This window comes from Nicotiana tomentosiformis, chromosome 9 (assembly GCF_000390325.3).
Source record: "Nicotiana tomentosiformis chromosome 9, ASM39032v3, whole genome shotgun sequence".
In the NCBI taxonomy this organism is placed as follows: Eukaryota; Viridiplantae; Streptophyta; class Magnoliopsida; order Solanales; family Solanaceae; genus Nicotiana; species Nicotiana tomentosiformis.
In genome coordinates this window covers 97,486,218-97,503,158 of record NC_090820.1, presented here as the reverse complement: position 1 = coordinate 97,503,158, position 16,941 = coordinate 97,486,218, and the positions used below count along the sequence as shown (strand labels likewise).

General features: G+C 41.7%; 1 long non-coding RNA gene across 1 annotated transcript in view; it reads right to left on the bottom strand.

The window, feature by feature from the left end:
• LOC108943164 (uncharacterized) overlaps window positions 1-16,302 on the bottom strand; it is a 156,400-nt gene extending 140,098 nt beyond the window's left edge. Inside the window, exon 1 of the long non-coding RNA XR_011411341.1 lies at window positions 16,283-16,302. This is a non-coding gene — a long non-coding RNA (uncharacterized lncRNA). The remainder of the gene's footprint in view (window positions 1-16,282) is intronic.
• Between the last annotated feature and the right edge of the window lie 639 nt (window positions 16,303-16,941).

Genomic DNA, 16,941 nt, shown 5'->3' with positions numbered 1-16,941 from the left:
ACGACTCGAAATTTCCCACCGACGGTACCGTGATAGCGCCTAACATTTCACTTGCTAGGCAAGCCAACGTTAGAGAATCATTAACCAATTCCTTATTTCCATTCAGTAATTAAAAATAATTAACTATGATTAAATATAATAAGTGCGGAATATCATAAAACTGTATTAACTACTACCACCCGTATCTGGAGTCACCATTCACGAGCATTCTAGAATTTACGACAAGTAATAGTCTGAAAGAAATACAATGTCTGAATGAAATAAAACAATAGGACATAAAAGATAGACAGGGACTTCAAGGTCTGTGAACGCCGAAAGATCTACCTTGAGTCTCCGGACAGCGGACCAGTAGCAAATCTCGATCAACCTAAGTCGGTATCAAAATTTGCACAGAAAGTGCATAGTGCAACATCAGTATAACCGACCCCATGTACTGGTAACTGTCGAGCCTAACCTTGGCGAAGTAGTGACGAGGCTAGGACAAGACACCCACAAATAACATGAACAGTATAATCATGCTAGTGGCAACAATAGTAAATAAAGCAATAACGCAGAAATAATGGGAAGGGAACATACAGTGGGGGAATACAACATAAAGAGTGAGAATAATGAAAAGACATAATTAAACAGAAAATCCTTAAACGAATAGAGCAATTAAAACAGCAAGGAAAACTGCACGGCATCACCCTTCGTGCTTTACACTCTTCATCACAAAATAATTAAATTATGCACGGCATCACCCTTCGTGCATTACACAAACCTCACAATATAATTAAATTATACACGGCATCACCCTTCGTGCCTTACACTCTTCCTCACAATTCACAGAATCAATAACAACGGATAGAGAGAAATTTCACAAGAAATCAATATTTCATTAATGATTACTTTCACAATTTAACATCTCGACCTTGAATCAATATTCACAATTTTATCGACCTTGGTGGAACCAGATACAAGTCTCCCAATATTTCAACAACAACAATAAGCATGGATAACAAGATTTAAGACTACAAATTTGCAAGAAATAGAATTTCACTCGCATGCTATGACTCAACCACAACGTATAGATGCTCGTCACCTCAACTATACGTCGTATTCAACAACAAAACACGTAGCAAATACTCACACAATACCTATTCCCTCAAGCCAAAGTTAGACACAATACTTACCTCGCTCCGAAGGCCACTTAATTCTCAATCACAGCTTTTTCTTTGGAATTCACCTCCAAACCACTCGTATCTATTCAAAAATGACTCAATAATATCAATTTTGCTAAAGGAATCAATTATATTTCATAAATTAAATTTCCCGAATTTTCCTCCAAAAAGTCGAAAAATTGACCCCGGTCCCGCTTGGTCAAAACCCGAGGTTCGGACCAAAATCCTTTTACCCATTCACCCCCGAGCCCGAATATTTAATTAGTTTTGGAATCCGACCTCAAATTGAGGTTTAAATCCCCAAATTCCCGAAATTCCTAGTTTCTACCTTAACCCCTAATCCTACCATGAAAACTCTAGATTTTAGGTTGAAATTTCAAGAAATGTAATGGGTAATTGAAAAACAATGAATTAGAATCACTTACCAACAATTTGGGGAAGAAATGACTCTTGAAAAATCGCCTCTCACCGTTTGGTTTTTGAGAAAAATGAGTTTTTGGCTAAAATACCGTTTTTGGGTTCTGTTAAGTGCTGGGCGACAGTGTTCATCACGTTCGCGAGAGCACTGTCGCGTTCGCGAAGTATATGGGCTGCCAAGCCTTCGCGTTCGCGAGACAATGCTTGCATTCGTGAGACAGTGCTTGCGTTCGCGTAGGCTACTCTTCCCTGGTCTTTTCTTTCGCGAGTCATTGTTCGCGTTCGCGATGAAGAAAAAACTGTTTGCCCCTCCCCAGTGCCTAACACTACGCGTTCGCGATGGGCTTGTCGCGTTCGCGAAGGGTAACGCCACCATCGCTTCGCGTTCGTGACCAAGCCTTCACGTTCGCGAAGAAAATTCCTCAGCTTCCCAGTTTACTCTTCGCGTTCGTAAGAGTACCTTCGCGAACGCGAAGAAGGACATGCCAGAACACCTGCTGCAGCAAAATACCAGATTTCCAAAGTCCAAAACATCCCGTGGCCTATCCGAAACTCACCCGAGCCCTCGGGGCTCCAAACCAAACATGTACACAAGTCTAAAAATATCATACGGACCTGCTCGCGCGATCAAATCGCCAAAATAATACCTAGAACTTCGAATTGAGCACCAAGTCGAATGAAATTCTCAAGAACACTTTAAAATTACTATTTTCTCAACCGAAGGTCCGAATCACGTCAAATCAACTCTGTTTCTTACCAAATTTCTCAGACAAGTCTTAAATATCATAATGGACATGTATCGGGCTTCGGGACCAAAATATGGACCCGGTACTAACAATGCCAAACATCAATCAATTCTTAAAAATAATTAATTTTTATCAAAAATTCATAACTTGAGCTAGGGACCTCCGAATTCGATTCCGGGCATACGCCCAGGTCCCATAATTTGATACGGACCCAGCGGGACCGTCAAAATACGGATCTGGTCCTGTTTACCAAAACCGTTGACCGAAGTCAACTAAAATTAACTTTTAAGGCAAAAATTCTTATTTTCATTAGTTTTCAACATAAAAGCTTTCCGAAAACCTGCCCGGACTGCGCACGCAAATCAAGGAGGGTAAAAATGAGATTTTTAAGGCTTAAGAGCACAGATTTGAGTTTTAAAATATAAGATGACCTTTTGGGTCATTACAATCTCCACTTCTAAAACAACTGTTCGTCCTCGAACAGACATAGAAAAGTACCTGGGGTGGTGATATCTACTCCGCATAATCGACTCCCAAGTAGTTGCCTCAATAGGCTGACCCCTCCACTGCACTCGAACTGAAGGATAACTCTTTGATCTCAAATAGCGAACTTGCGGGGCTAGAATTTCCACCGGCTCCTCCTCGTAAGTCAAATCCTTGTCCAACTGGATAGAGCTGAAATCTAACACATGGGACGGATCGCCGTGATACTTTTGAAGCATGGACACATGGAATACCGGATGAACATCTGCTAAACTAGGTGGAAATGCAAGCCTGTAAGCCACCTCTCCCACTCTCTCCAGAATCTCAAAAGGTCCGATATACCTAGGGCTCAACTTGCCCTTCTTTCCGAACCTCATTACACCCTTCATGGGTGATACCCGAATTAACACTCTCTCTCCGACCATGAATGTAACGTCACGAACTCTACGGTCGGCATAACTCTTCTGCTTGGACTGAGCTGTGCGAAGTCGATCCTAAATAATCTTGACCTTATCCAAGGCATCATGTACTAAGTCTGTGACCAACAACCGATCCTCTCCCGGCTCGAACCACCCAACTGGTGACCGACACCGCCTACCATATAATGACTTATAGGGAGCCATCTGAATGCTCGACTGGTAGCTGTTGTTGTAGGCGAACTCTGCAAGGGGCAAGAACTGATCCCACGATCCTCCGAAGTCTATAACACAAGCGCAGAGCATATCTTCCAAGATTTGAATAGTACGCTCGGACTGTCCGTCCGTCTGAGGTTGAAATGTTATGCTCAACTCAACACGCGTACCCAACTCATGCTGAACTGCCCTCCAAAAGTGCAAGGTAAACTGCGTACCTCGATCGGAAATGATAGACACGAGCACACCGTGAAGACAGACGATCTCCCGAATATAAATCTCTGCTAACCGCTCCGAGGAATAGGTAACTGCCACAGGAATGAAATGCACTGACTTAGTCAGCCTGTCCATAATAACCCAAACTGCATCGAACTTCCTCTGAGTCTGTGGGAGTCCAATAACAAAATCCATAGTGATACGCTCCCACTTCCACTCAGGAATATCTAACCTCTGAAGTAAACCACCAGGTCTCTGATGCTCACACTTTACCTGCTGGCAATTTAGGCACTGAGCTACATAGGCAACTATGTCCTTCTCCATTCGCCTCCACCAATAATGCTGCCTCAAGTCCTGATACATCTTGGCGGCGCCCGGATGAATAGAATATCGGGAACTGTGGGACTCCTCAAGGATCAACTCACGAAGTCCATCCACATTAGGCACACATATACGACCCTATAACCTCAAAACTCCGTCATCTCCAACAGTAACCTACTTGGCACTACCGTGCCGCACTGTGTCTCTAAGGACAAGTAAATGAGGATCGTCATCCTGCTGATCTATGATGCGCTCAAACAGAGAAGACCGAGCAACTATACAAGCTAAAATATGGCTGGGCTCGGAAACATCCAACCTTACGAACTGGTTGGCCAAGGCCTGAACATCTAATGCAAGCGGTCTCTCACCCACTGGAATATATGCAAGGCTACCCATACTAGTTGATTTTCTACTCAAAGCAAATGGCACCACATTGGCCTTCCCGGGATGATACAATATTGTGATATCATAGTCTTTCAATAGCTCCAACCACCTTCTCTGCCTCAAATTGAGTTCCTTCTGCTTGAACAAATACTGCAAGCTCTGATGATCAGTGAATACCTCACATGGAACGCCATAAAGATAGTGCCTCCAAATCTTCAGCGCATGAATAATGGTTGTCAGTTCTAGATCATGAACAGGGTAATTCTTCTCGTGAACCTTCAGCTACCGTGAAGCATATGCAATAACCTTGCCACCCTGCATCAATATCGCTCCCAGACCAATACGAGATGCATCACAGTATACTGTATAAGATCCTAAACATGTGGGTAACACCAATATCGGTGCCGAAGTCAAAGCAGTCTTGAGCTTCTGAAAGCTCGCTTCACACTCATCTGACCACCTGAACGGGGCACCCTTCCGGGTCAATCTGGTCAACGGGGTTGCTATGGATGAAAACCCCTCCACAAATCGATGGTAATAGCCGGCCAAACCCAGGAAACTACGGATCTTTGTAGCTGATGTGGGTCTAGTCCAGTTCTGAACTGCTTCAATCTTCTTAGGATCCACCTGAACACCCTCTGCTGATACAACTGACCCAAGAAAGCAACTAAACTCAACCAAAACTTGCATTTTGAGAACTTGGCATATAATTGGCTGTCTTTCAGAGTCTGAAGAACGAACTGAAGGTGCTGCTCATGCTCCTCTCGACTGTGGGAGTAGATCAAGATATCATCAATAAACACAACCATAAAGGAGTCCAAATAGGGTTTGAACACCCGGTTCATCAAATCCATGAATGCTGCTGGGGTATTTGTCAGCCCAAATGACATCACTAGAAACTCATAATACCCATACCGAGTCCGAAAAGCTGTCTTAGGAACATAGGATGCCCTAATCCTCAACTGATGGTAGCCAGATCTCAAATCAATCTTTGAAAACACCTTGGCACCTTGATGATGATCAAATAAATCATCAATCCTCGACAATGGATACTTGTTCTTGATGGTGACTTTGTTCAACTACCGATAATCTATACACATCCTCATCGATCCATCTTTCTTCTTCACAAACAACACAGGTGAACCCCAGGGCGAGACATTAGGTCTAATGAAACCCTTATTAAGCAAATCTTGCAACTGCTCCTTCAATTCTTTCAACTCTGGCGGGGCCATGCGATATGGCGAAATGGAAATAGGCTGAGTGCCCAGAGCCAAATCAATGCAGAAATTAATATCCCTGTCAGGTGGCATCCCCGGCAGGTTTGCAGGGAACACCTCTGGAAACTCACGAACAAGCGACACCGAATCTATGGAAGGAGCCTCCACACTAGAATCGCGGACATAAGCCAAATAAGCTAAACACCCCTTCTCGACCATATGCCGAGCCTTCACATAAGAGATAGCCCTACTAGCAGAATGGCCAAGATTTCCTCTCCACTCTAATCGAGGAAACCCTTGCAAGGCTAAGGTCACTGTCTTGGCGTGACAATCTAATATAGCATGATAAGGTGACAACCAATCCATACCTAGTATGACATCAAAATCAACCATATCGAGAAGTAGAAGATCTACGCGAGTCTCAAGACTCCTAATGGTGACCACACACGAACGATAAATGCGATCTACACCAATAGCATCTCCCACTAGTGTTGACATATACACATGAGCACTCAAAGAATCACGGGGCACAACCAAACAGGAAGCAAAATAGGATGACACATAGGAGTAAGTAGATCCCGGATCAAATAAAATTGAAGCATCTCTACTGCAAACTGAAACAGTACCTGTGATAACAGCGTCAGATGACTCAGCCTCAGGCCTGGATAGGAAAGCATAACATCGGGGCTGGGCCCCACCACCCTGAACTACGTCCCTGGGACGATCTCTAGCTGGCTGGTCTCCACCTCTAACAGTCTGGCCTCTACCTCTGGCTGCTGACCTCTGCCTCTGGCTGGCTGAGCAGGTGGTGCAGCAACTGGTGCCAGAACCATGGCATGAGAGCACTGATGCTGTGAGATGCCCGTTGCCCGAGGGCAAAATCTAGCAATGTGCCTCGGATCACCACAAGTATAACATAACTTCGGCTGCTATGATTGCTGACCCTGAAACTGACCCTGTCGACCTGAATAACCACCCTGATAACTCTAGAGTGGAGGTGCACTAATAGGAGCTGGTGGTACACTGTAGGCTAGGTAATCAGAATAATGCATCTGAGGGCCACGACCACCTGAGGCACCGTGGGATGCCTGGAGCGCTGAATGAAATGGCCTGGTAGGATGGCCTCTACCAAAAGTACTCCTGCCTCTAGGTGAGGCACTGCTGAACTCACCGGAATGACGAGGTCTCTTGTCAGAACCCTGACCTCCCTAAGTAAGAACCATTTCGACTCGTCTGGCGACATTAGCAGCCTCCTGAAAAGAAATCTCACTCCCAGTCTCCTTAGCCATCTGCAATCTGATAGGCTGAGCAAGTCCATCAATAAACCTCCTCACCCTCTCTCTCTCGGTGGGAAGTAGGAGAATAGCATGACGGGCCAAATACACAAAACGGGTCTCATACTGAGTAACAGTCATACTGCCCTGCTGGAGATGCTCGAACTGACGACGACGCTCCTCTCTCAATGTGATAGGCAAAAACTTCTCTATGAAGAGCTGAGAGAACTGGTCCCAAGTAAGAGCAGGCGACCTAGCTGTTCTGGTCAACAAGTAATCTCTCCACCATTTCTTGGCGGAACCAGTCATTTGAAATGCAACAAAATTGACCCCATTGGTCTCTACTATACCTATGTTCTGTAAAACCTCATGACAACTGTCAAGATACTCCTGAGGATCCTCTGAAGGAGCACCACTGAAGTGAACAGAAAAGAGCTTGATAAACCTGTCTAATCTCCATAAGGCCTCAGAAGACATAGCTGGCCCATCTCCGACCTGTGCCGCAATAACCGGCTGAACTAATCCGACTGGCTGAGCTGCTGGAGCCTGATACTGGGGAGTTATCTGCTCTGGAGTGGGAGTGGTAGGAGTCTGGGCTCCTCCTCCAGCCTGAGAGAATGCTGGTGCCATGGGAAATTCGCTAGTCTGGGCCATACTCTCCATAAGGCCCACCAAACAGACCAAAGCGTCCTGAAGTACCGTGGTGGCAATGAACCCCTCCGGAACCTGAGCTGGTCCGACAGGAACAGTCTGGGCTGGAACCTCCTCGTCAAGCTTTATCTAAGGCTCCACTCCTCGGGCTGCTGCTCGGGCTCTAGGCTAAGCCCTGCCCCTGCCTCGGCCTCTGGCATGGCCTCGGCCTCGACCTCTGCCCCGCGTAGGAGCTGCCACTAGAGGCTCTAGCTGCTGCTCAGTTGAGGAAGTGGTAAGTGTTCTCGCTATCTGCGAGAGAATAAGAGTAGAAGAGTTCAATCAGCATTGAGAAAGCAAAATCGCACAACAGAGAAGAAAAGAAGTGAAACTTGTTCCTAAACTTCATAGCCTCTGGAAGATAAGCACAGACGTCTTCATACCGATCTTCCAGACTCTACTAAGCTTGCTCGTGAATCGTGAGACCTAGGCAACCTAGTGCTCTGATACCAACTGTCACGACCCAAAATTTCCCACCGACGGGACCGTGATGGCGCCTAACATTTCACTTGCTAGGCAAGCCAACGTTAGAGAATCATTAACCAATTCCTTATTTCCATTCAGTAATTAGAAATAATTAACTAAGATAAAATATAATAAGTGCGGAATATCATAAAACTGTATTAACTACTACCACCCGGATCTGGAGTCACCATTCACGAGCATTCTAGAATTTACGACAAGTTATAGTCTGAAAGAAATACAACTGACCAGTAGCAAATCTCGATCAACCTAAGCCGGTATCAAAATTCTGCACAGAAAGTGCATAGTGCAGCATCAGTACAACCGACCCCATATACTGGTAAGTATCGAGCCTAACCTCGGTGAAGTAGTGACGAGGCTAGGACAAGACACCCACAAATAACCTGAACAATATAATCATGCTAGTGGCAACAATAGTAAATAAAGCAATAACGTAGAAATAATAGGAAGGGAACATACAGTGGGGGAATACAACATAAAGAGTAATAATAATGAAAAGACAGAATTAAATAGAAAATCCTTAAACGAACAGAGCAATTAAAATAGCAAGGAAAACTGCACGGCATCACCCTTCGTGCTTTACACTCTTCCTCACAATATAATTAAATTATGCACGGCATCACCCTTCGTGCTTTACACTCTTCCTCACAATATAATTAAATTATGCACGGCATCACCCTTCGTACTTTACATAAACCTCACAATATAATTAAATTATGCACGGTATCACCCTTCGTGCTTTACACTCCTCCTCACAATATAATTAAATTATGCACGGCATCACCCTTCGTGCTTTACACTGTTCCTCACAATATAATTAAATTATGTGCGGCATCACCCTTCGTGCTTTACACTCTTCCTCACATTTCACAGAATCAATAACAACGGATAGAGAGAAATTTCACAAGAAATCAATATTTCATCAATGATTACTTTCACAATTTAACATCTCGACCTCGAATCAATATTCATAATTTTATTGACCTTGGTGGAACCGGATACAAGTCTCCCAATATTTCAACAACAACAATAAGCATGGTTAACAAGATTTAAGACTACAAATTTGCAAGAAATAGAATTTCACTCGCATGCTATGACTCGACCACAACGTATAGATGCTCGTCACCTCAACTATATGTCGTATTCAACAACAAAACACGTAGCAAATACTCACACAATACCTATTCCCTCAAGCCAAAGTTAGACACAACACTTGCCTCGCTCCGAAGGCCACTTAATTCTCAATCACAACTTTTCCTTTGGAATTCACCTCCAAACCACTCGTATCTATTCAAAAATGACTCAATAATATCAATTTTGCTAAAGGAATCAATTATATTTCATAAATTAAATTTCCCAAATTTTCCTCCAAAAAGTCAAAAAATCGACCTCGGGCCCGCTTGGTCAAAACCCGAGGTTCGGACAAAAATCCTTTTACCCATTCACCTCTCGAGCCCGAATATGTAATTAGTTTTGGAATCCGACCTCAAATTGAGGTCTAAATCCCCAAATTCCCGAAATCCCTAGTTTCTACCTTAACCCCTAATCCTACCATGAAAACTCTAGATTTTAGGTTGAAAATTCAAGAAATGTAATGGGTAATTGAAAAACAATGGTTAAGAATCACTTACCAACAATTTGGAGAAGAAATGACTCTTGAAAAATCGCCTCTCACCGTTTGGTTTTTGAGAAAAATGAGTTTTTGGCTAAAATTCCGTTTTTGGGTTTTGTTAAGTGCTGGGCGACAGTGTTCATCGCGTTCGCGAGAGCATTATCGTGTTTGCGAAGTGTATGGGCTGCTAAGCCTTTGCGTTCCCGAGACAGTGCTTGTGTTCGCGTAGGCTACCCTTCCCTGGTCTTCGCGTTTGCGAGTCATTGTTCGCGTTCGCGATGAAGAAAAAACTATCTGCCCCTCCCCAGTGCCTAACACTACGCGTTCGCGATGGGCTTGTCGCGTTCGCGAAGGGTAACGCCCCCATCACTTCGCATTCGCGACCAAGCCTTCGCGTTCGCGAAGAAAATTCCTCAGCTTCCCAGTTTACTCTTCGCGTTCGCGAGAGTACCTTCACGAACGCGAAGAAGGACATACCAGAACACCTGCTGCAGCAAAATACCAGATTTCCAAAGTCCAAAACATCCCGTGGCATATCCAAAACTCACCCGAGCCCTCGGGGCTCCAAACCAAACATGCACACAAGTCTAAAAATATCATACGGACCTGCTCGCGTGATCAAATTGCCAAAATAACACCTAGAACTCCAAATTTAGCACCAACTCGAATGAAATTCTCAAGAACACTTTAAAATTACTATTTTCTCAATGGAAGGTCCGAATCACGTCAAATCAACTCTGTTTCTCACCAAATTTCTCAAACAGGTCTTAAATATCATAATGGACCTGTATCGGGCTCCGGAACCAAAATACGGACCCAGTACTAACAATGCCAAACATCAATCAATTCTTAAAAACAATTAATTTTCACACTTTTAATTTTTATCAAAAATTTATAACTTGAGCTAGGGACCTCCGAATTCGATTTCGGGCATACGCCCATGTCCCATAATTCGATACGGACTCAACGGGACCGTCAAAATACAGATCCGGGCCTGTTTACTAAAAATGTTGACCAAAGTCAACTAAAATCAACTTTTAAGGCAAAAATTCTTATTTTCATTAGTTTTCAACATAAACACTTTCCGAAAATCCTGCCCGGACTGCGCACGCAAATTGAGGAGGGTAAAATTGAGATGTTTAAGGCTTAAGAGCGCAGATTTGAGTTCTAAAACATAAGATGACCTTTTGGGTCATCATAGGTCTCCACTCCCTAATAGATTTTATTTTAGACATAGGGTCTCCACTCCCTAGTCGCCTTTTCCAACATATGGTCTTCACTCCCTAGTATCTTTTCCAACATAGGGTCTCCATGCCCTACTTGATTTTTTTTAGACATAGGGTCTCCACTCCCTAGTCTCCTTTTCCAACATAGGGTTTTCACTCCCTAGTTGATGATATTTTAGACATAGGATCTCCACTACGTAGTCTCTTTTCCAACATAGGGTCTCCACTCCCAAGTTGATTTTATTTAGACAAAGGGTCTCTACTCCCTAGTCTCCTTATCCAACATAGGGTCTCCACTCCCTAGTTGATGTTATTTTAGACATTGGGTCTCCACGCCCTAGTTGATTTTTTAAGACATAGGGTCTCCACTCCCTAGTCTCTTTTTTCAACATAGGTTCTCCACGCCCTAGTTGATATTATTTTAGACATAGGGTCTCCACTCCGTAGTCTCTTTTCCAACATAGGATCTCCACTCCCTAGTTGATTTTATTTTTAGACATAGGGTCTCCACTCCCTAGTATATTTTCCAACATAGGGTCTCCACTCCCTAGTATCTTTTCCAACATAGGGTCTCCACGCCCTACTTCATGTTTTTTAGACATAGGGTCTCCACTTCCTAGTCTCTTTTCCAACATAGGGTCTCCACTTCCTAGTTGAAATTATTTTAGACGTAGGGTCTCCACTTCTTAGTCTCTTTTCCAACATAGGGTCTCCACTTCCTAGTTGATTTTTATTTATAGACATAGGGTCTCAACTACCTAGTCTCTTTTCCAACATAGGGTCTCCACTCCGTAGTTGATTTTATTTTAGACATAGGGTCTTCACTCCCTAGTCGCCTTTTTTAATATAGGGTCTCCACTCCCTGGTATATTTTACAACATAGGGTCTCCACGTCCTAGTTGATTTTTTTTAGACATAGGGTCTCCACTCCCTAGTCTCCTTTTCCAACATAGGGTCTTCACTCCCTATTTGATGTTATTTTAGACATAGGGTCTCCACTCCGTAGTCTCGTTTCCAACATAGGGTCCCCACTCCCTAGTTGATTTTATTTTTAGACATAGGGTTTTCACTCCCTAGTTAATTTTATTTTTAGATATAGGGTCTCCACTCCCTAGTTGATTTTATTTTTAGACATAAGGTCTCCACTCCCTAGTCTCTTTTCCATCATAGGGTCTCCACTCCCTAGTTGAAGTTATTTGGACATAGGGTTTCGCTCCCTAGTCTCTTTTCCAATATAGGGTCTCCACTCTCTAGTTGATTTTTATTTTTAGATATAGGGTCTCCACTCCCTAGTCTGTTTTCAAACATAGGGTCTCCATTTCCTAGTTAAAATTATTTTAGCCATAGGATCTCCACTCCCTAGTCTCTTTTCCAACATAGGGTCTTCACTCATTAGTTGATTTTTATTTATAGACATAGGGTCTCCACTTCTTAGTCTCTTTTCCAACATAGGGTTTCCACTCCCTAGTTGATTTTGTTTTAGACATAGGGTCTCCACTCCTTAGTCTCTTTTCTAACATAGGGTCTCCACTCCCTAATTGATGTTATTTTAGACATAGGGTCTCCACTCCATAGTCTCTTTTCCAACATAGGGTCTCCACTCCCTAATTGATTTTAATTTAGACATATGGTCTTCACTCCTTAGTCTCTTTTCCAACATAGGGTCTCCACTCCCTAGTCTCTTTTCCAACATAGGGTTTCCTCTCCCTAGTTGAAATTATTTTATACATAGGGTCACCACTCCTTAGTCTCTTTTTCAACATAGGGTCTCCACTCCCTAGTTGAATTTATTTTAGATATAGGATCTCCACTTCCTAGTCTCTTTTTTAACATAGGGTCTCTACTCCCTAGTTGATTTTATTTTTAGACGTAGGGTCTCCACTCCTGAGTTGATTTTTATTTTTAGACATAAGGTCTCCACTCCCTAGTCTCTTTTCCAACATAGGGTATCCACTCCCTAGTTCATTTTTATTTTTATACATAGGGTCTCCACTCACTAGTCTCTTTTCCATCATAAGGTCTTTACTCCCTAGTTGATTTTATTTTAGACATAGGGTCTTCACTCCCTAGTTTCCTTTAACAGTATAGGGTCTCCACTCCCTAGTTGATTTGATCTTAAATGCAAGGTACACCACTCCCTGATATTATTGTCAATATAGAGTATACCATTCCCTCGACATATTTTCCCAACATAAGTTACACCAATCCTTAGTTGAGACATCTTTTAGACAATAAAGGAACACCATAAAAAATCATCATGATATTTTCAGGGTACACCATTCCCGGCCATTTATTTGCTTTCAATAAAGAAGTAGTTTAGAATTTTGTAACAATAACTCCCAAAAATGTTCTAGTGAAAACTGGGACAAAAGAATTTCATTAGTTTGTTTATTTTAGTGTCTGAGCAGGTTTTACCTCAAGGCACGGGGTTTGAGATGACTAAAAAAAGAAGTTTTAATCCAGAATAAAAGAAAAAAAAAAGTGAATCCATAATGTAGAAGTAGATGAAAGATGTGAACTGTTCAAGACATGCTTGAAGTCACGAGTACTGCATTCCCCGTTTTTATGAGAAAAAGCCGTAGAAGAATGAACTAGCACCTGCAGCTAGATAGCATCAAGGTTCAGATCCGAGTCTACGCAAAGAACTAGTCAAGACTCAATATAAAGTTTTAGAAGACTTATAGATAGGAATCTTGTAACTGATAGCAGATATGCTTGTTTAGTTTTTTTTTATCTTGATGTAATAACAGGACCACATACCGAAATCTCGACGGAATCTCACACAATTCCGCAACTCATCATTCCGCCATTCTCCTTGAACTACACACGATCTAATTCCGTTATAACCCGAGATATGTAAGTCATCCAAAACCAGGACTCGGTTGCACTCTTTTCTCTTATCTATTCCCTTTTGAATAATTGTATGGCCAAAACTTAATCATATCGCTCATCATTTTTTGCCTAAAAATACCTCATGTTTCCAAGCAAAGAGGGGTATGCTGTGAACACCAAATTTTTTACCATATTTGAATTTTGCATCACTTTTAGTATGTAAATATATTTTAAGTTTAATCTATATATTTTAGATCTTATTTAAAATTTTATAGGTGTTACTTAAGAAAATTATATCCCATTCATCTCACCAATACCTCGCTTCTCACTTCCCCCAACTCTCTCACGTCACTTTACACTAGCACTATTTTACCCATTTTTCCCCAACTCCCTTACGTCACTTTATACTAGCAGACCTTTACCCCCTTTTTCCAACTCCCTCACATCACTTTACACACACACCACCTGCATATATCATCATACACACACGGAAAAGCAGAGGTCTCGAGATAGAAAAAACTGAGCGAGGGGAAAATCCGAGGGTAGAGGGAGAAAAAGCTCTTTCTGCACGTCTTTTAGCTCTAAAACCCAGTTGAAGCATCGACGTTTCCTCACCCAAAGACTCCCACAAACCTCCATAAGAACCAGCCCCCTCTCACCGCAATCTCCATATCAGACCCACCCCCAACCTCTATCATTTTCAGCCATAAACACCTAAAAACCAACAACCAAAGGCAACTTTAAAACCTGCAAAATCCGGGAAGAAACTGTAGCGAAACTTCAGCTGGAAATCGTTCTCAAACAGCTTCGAGAACGAGCTAAAAAAATAGCCCCAAACATAGCTTAAATCTCCAGTAAAACAGCCATGTAAAGCCCTCTGTTCTTCACCCAAAACAATCTAAAAACTACCTCAAAAGTAGCTCTATTTCCCAGCGAAAATCAACTGCAAAACAGCAACCAAACTGCTCAAAAACAGTCTGAATCCCAAACCCAAAACCTCCACAAAATCAACTCCAAATCCTATCCAAAAATCCGCCACAACAGCTCCCAAAATCAAATCGCAAAACACCTAAAATCCCCCCTGAAACCACCCCAAGCAGTCCCGTTATAGCTTTAAAACGTCACCAAAAATTCGAGTTAGTTCGACAAGTTATTCGTTTGTGAAGGTCCGTTCAAGTATCTTCGCCGTGGTCGTGATTGTTGGTTGAACTTGGTTGTTGATTCGTTTTCGATAGAGTTCTGATCTTTAAGTTGACTTCTATACCTTGTTAATTAATTTTAAAGAAAGTTTTCACCTCAAAAGTCCGGTTCTTTTTTAGTTTCAATAATGCTTATTGCCATGCTCCAATCATATCTCTTTAAATTGTATGTTGGCTTTGTGTGGTATAAATTTTATTGTAGTATTATGTGTTTAGTTGTTTTCGACGATTTGTTGGTGGTTTAATTTCCATTATTAGGTTTTTTGATTGTTGAGCATTTTGGGTTTAGATGTATATTTTAGTTCTTTGTGAATTTAATATCATATGTAGTGGTAGGAAGATGCTGTTTCATTTTGTTTGAGAAAGAGCAATTTGAAATATGTTATAGAGAAAAATGGGCCATATATGCTAATTGGGATAAAAACAGAATTTGGGCCTAATTGAAAGAATGATGAGTGGGCTTTTTATCGTTAGATAATGTGAATTGGGCTTTAAAGCTAGATATTATTTTGTGTTGCAATAACGATTCAGGCGCTTCAAAATTCTTCATTTTACTCATAAACCAGAGTACATCATTGCTTCTTCCATAATACTTCCATAACTCCTAAAATTCAAATAATCTCAAACTTAGGAAAATAAATAACTCTAAATATCGTATCTTGCTTTAGGCGCGATTAAATAAATCATCGTGACTATGAGTATGGTTCCTGTGGCATGGTCACGATGCATAAATCCTAACTCAAGTGCGTGTTTCACGCGACTTGACCTTAACTTCAAATAATAATGATGATAATAATAATAATAATAATAATAATAATAATAATAATAATAATAATAATAATAATAATAATAATAATAGTAATAAACATGTGACGCGATTCGCAATGTGTACCAAAATAATGAGTGTGTGGCATCGCGACTTGTTCAAATAAATTCCATAAATACTAAAAGCGGTTAAATAAATAATTAAAAGCGGTATAGAAACGGTAATGCATATAAGTCTTAAAACATGTAATTTTTTCAGATAATTAGGCCAATATTAATTGATAAGCGACTGTGCTAAAATCACGGAACTCAAGAGTGTCTCACACGTTCTCCCGGGTTAACAGAATTCCTTGCCTAGTCTTCTGTGTTCGCGGACCATAAATAGAGTCAATTTTCCTCGATTTGGGATTTTAAAATAAACCGGTGACTTAGGACACCATAATAACTATTCCAAGTGACGACTCTAATTAAATAAATAATCCATTTCGAATAATGTAAAATTGGGAAAACTCACTATTCCTCGGGAAAAATGAGGTGTGACAGCTCTGGAAACTCTATTGGGAAATAGTGTACCTAGAATATCTGGTTTAGGATTCAGAATTCGAGCTTAGAATAACTGTTATACCTGGATTTTGTTTATTATCTGATTTTACGTGTTTGAACCTAATTGCTAAATACCGTTTTTTACCGCTTTGGTATTGTTTGAACTGTATATAAAACTGTTATGATACCTTCCTTCTCTCTGAGTTTTCTAAATCTTCTGGGAAGCGTGCGCTTCATGTGGCTTCTTTTCTGTTAGAGTCATACCCTAATTTTGGAACGAGGATCAGACAAGTTGCAAAGCCGGTGAAGCTTCTGTATGCCCCCTCCCCTCCCCCCCCTCCGGCTCGAGTTGTCCCTTCGGGTAAGCCAGGTCTAGAACAACACACCCTAGGATTTAAACCTAGAATAACACAACCTCATGCCGGATCTCTAGTAAGATGTTTGTTTGCATCGCGTGCATTTTGACTTTAGGGACTCAACATAATGGTTGGGTTCGTCTAGGACAAGCATACCCAAATCAAAAGACCATCCTGATACATTTTACGTGCTACTTGTGCATATGATTGTTTCGGCTTGCATGTTGATCGGCTTCTAGAATAGGGACAGAAAAACCAAGAGTGAGGCAAGAGAGAGAAATTTACCCGGTTTTTGAAAATTCAGGTATTTAAAAATCCCGAAACTCTGCCGAAATTTCGAAAAAAAAGAGGAAAAGAAAAGTCGTTTCAAAATAAGCCAAATGTC